The sequence below is a fragment of the Muscardinus avellanarius genome (genome assembly GCF_963383645.1).
Source record: "Muscardinus avellanarius genome assembly, chromosome: 12".
Taxonomy (NCBI): Eukaryota; Metazoa; Chordata; class Mammalia; order Rodentia; family Gliridae; genus Muscardinus; species Muscardinus avellanarius.
In genome coordinates this window covers 26,263,518-26,267,269 of record NC_137798.1, presented here as the reverse complement: position 1 = coordinate 26,267,269, position 3,752 = coordinate 26,263,518, and positions in this window count along the sequence as shown.

Below are 3,752 nucleotides of genomic sequence, written 5' to 3'. Positions count from 1 at the left end.
ACATCTGGCTTGAACTTTTGTTTTTCTTCCTGGAACAGCTTCAAATCAATAGGCTTAAAGAAAGAGGTCTTACTTGCTTTGGTTGAGACCAGCCTCTTTTCAAGGTGTGTTTTGCCTTTCCACTTAAAGACCATGGGAGAATTGGGGCTCTTACTGACCTGTTCTTCTTCAGGGACGTGAGTATTCCCTATATAGATTAGGGCTCTTTTCGTCCTCATTTTAATTTCTAAAGTGTTAGGATCAAAGTTGATTGTCATGGTAGTTCAGAAATAAACAATTTAATATGCATATACAGTCTGTTCCCCACCAAGAATTAATAGCAAGGATCAAGGGTATTCTGTGTGAACACCAAGATCTGGATGGTCTTTGGGCAGGACTTCCCTGTCTAGGAATTTTCTTGAGTTTTTACATCTTTGCTTTGGTGGTCTATTTGCCAATTCAGAATAGTTCTTGCAGAAGGCAGTGCAATCTACTTACTTACAGAAGCTGAGTACTTCTCTACTATCCCATTACTAGTTTCTTAGAGTAACTACTAAACTTTTGAGAGCAGTGAAGTTGGTCCTGCACCCATAGCCATGTATCTTTACCTAAAGAAGATATTCATTCCCTGTCAATTTTGTTTTGGGCACCAGCTCTAACATTGCAGTATCTTTCACTAAACTTATCTCTAAAGTTTCATTACCTTCACTTATTAATTAGACCTATTTGGGCTCTCTGCTCTAATCAAGGTGATCTGCTTACTGAACACAATATATGTATCCCTACTTTTGTACCTTTGCACATGCTTTATTCTTTACTAACATTATATTTAAAAATCCAACATTTTTACCTTTGGGAAGCCTTTAGTGACCTACGTAGGAACTTCTATGAAATTATTGACACAGTACCCCTTAGCATTCCTCTATTGTCTATTCATATGCATATTTATTTGTATGTATGTTGTTTTGTAAATGTGCTTCGTAGTTCTTTTATGTGTAGAATCTGTCTTCTCATGTAGTTGTAAGCTCTGTGTGAGCAGGATCCCTGTAATCCCTCACCATTCCTTCACAGGTGCCTCGTGCTGCTTCTTAGGTGATCATTGAATTTGACCGACACACTTAAAACTTGACACTTATTTTAGAGGAAACAAAAGGCCTTCGAGTCATCTCTTCATGATCTATTTCAGTCTCTTCCCATCCACTTACCCTGGGTTCTGTATTGTTCCTGTCCTCCTGCCTTTATCTGGTTCATTGACTCCATTCTGTGCAGCATGCAGTAAGGCTGCCTGCTACTGAGCAATCAGATGAGTGGATACTGTCCAGCCCTTCTCCTTTTCAGAGCATATAGTACTGTCTTAGCCAAATTTGCCGGTGTTTCACTCATCATACAGCCTGCTGGGGCACATGCTATCTTTTTTTCCTTGATCTCTCATTCTCTCCAATAGCACTGAGGTCTCATGAATTTTTCTGATTTTTGTTGTTAATGAATTGTTCTAATTATTAAATATATGCATGTATCCAAGCTGCTTATATTCCATGTGTCATTTCTGATTATATCCCAAGTATTAGTAGTTACTTTCCTCCTAGCATATTGTACATCAGAGATATAGAAGAAACTTATTTATTTTTGTGGTGCTGGGGATCGAACCCAGGGGCATTCTACCTCCGAGCTATACCTCCAGCCCTATTTTTTATTCTTTATTTTGAAACAGGGTCTCACTAAGTTGCAGAGGGCCTCACTAAATAGCTGAGGCTGGTCATGAAACTGTGATCCTCCTGTCTCAGCCTCCCAAGTACTGGGATTATAAACATGAGCCACTCTGCCTGGCTCAGAAACTTCCTTCTTGAGATTCATCTTCTACTGAATTCTGTTCCTAGCAGTGTGATAGTCAACCCTAAACCACAGGAAATTGGAAGACATTTGAAATGTTGTTTTGATTATGGTGTTTTTCTGTTATTGTTTTGTTTTTTCCCTTTTTTGTGGTACCAGGGATTGAATTGAAGGGTGCTCTGCCAGTGAGTTACATTCCCAGGACCCACCCCCCTATTTGTTGGTACTAGAGGCTAAACCCAGGGGCATTTTATCTCCAAGCTATACCCCAGCCCTATTTATTTATTTATTTATTTATTTATTTATTTATTTATTTATTGTGGTGCTAGGGATTGAACGCAGGGACATTTGATCTCTGAGATACACCCCTAGCCCTATTTTTAATTCTTAATTTTTTATTTTTTATTTTTTTTTGCGGGTCTGGGGATGGAACCCAGAGGCATTTGACCTCCGAGCTATACCTCCTGCCTGATTTTTTATTCTTTATTTTGAAACAGGGTCTCACTAAGTTGCGAAGGGCCTAAGGAGCTGAGGCTGTCCGCGAACTGCCATCCTCTGATCTCAGCCTCCTGAGTGCTGGGATTACAAGTGTGCACCACCAGGCCCAGCTGAGTTTTTGTTTTTTGTTTTTTGTTTTTTGGTACTGGGGATTGAACTAAGGAGAATTTTACTTCTGAGCTATACTTCCAGGACCCCCTTCTCCTTTTTTATTTTGAAACAGGGTCTTGCTAAGTTGTTAAGGCTGGACCTGTTATTCTTCCCCCCCTACCACCACCACCAATTACTGGAATTACAGGTGAACACCACCACTCTTGGCTTTGAAACATATTTTTATTTATTTTTTGTGGTACTGGGTATTGACCCCAGGGGCATTCTAACTCTGAACTACATCCTCAGCCCTATTTTTTAAAATTAATTTATTTTTTGTGTGGTATTGGGGGTGGAACCAAGGGGCTTTTCTACCTCTGGCCTGTACTCCCAGACCTATTTTTATATTTTATTTGTACACAGGGTTTCACTAATTTGCTGAGAGCCTCACTAAGTAGTTGAGCCTGGCTTTGAACTTGTGCGATCCTCCTGTCTCAGCCTCCCAAGTGCTGGGATTACAAATATATGCCACCACACCCAGCCCTATTTTTATTCTTTATTTTGAAACAGGATCTCACTAGGTTTATGAGTCTTATTACTTGCTGAGGTTGTTCTGGAACCTGTGATCCTCCTGTCTCAGCCTCCCAAATACTGCTATTACATTACAATCCTGTACCACCACCACACCCAGCTTGGAGTGAAAAAAAAAATATATATATATATATATATATATATATATATATATAATTTTTTTTTTTTTTTTTTTTTGGTGGTACTAGGGGTGGAACCCATGGGCTTTCTACCTCCAGGCCATACTCCCTGACCTATTTTATACTTTATTTGGAAATAAGATCTCACTAAGTTGCTGAGAGACTCACTAAGTAGCTGAGGCTGGCTTTGAACTTGTGCGATCCTCCTGTCTCAGCCTCCCAAGCGCAGGTGCCACCACGCCCTGCTTGGAGTATATTTTTAAATCCTAACTCGCACTTCTATTTTATTCAGATCAATTTATAAGCTTCTGCTCTTTGGCATTTTACCAGTTGTAGAGAATAGAACCTGTGATGGAAATAAAGTTTCTGCAAATTCATGTTCTGAGTTAGTTGATCCTGAAGTATAGAAAGTGAGCCTGGCATGGCTCACTTTTATATACTACTACTACTCTCTTGCCTTCTACTCTTACCTAACTAATCACCTCTTGATTCTGCATGTAACTATGAAAAATAAGTTTAAGAATGTGCCTTAAAAGTGGGCACAAGAGTAGAGCATAATCGCTCATGCTTGTAATCCTACTGCTTGGAAGCCTGAAATAAGAGGATCACAGGTTCACAGCCAGCCTCAGCAACTTGGTGAGGTCC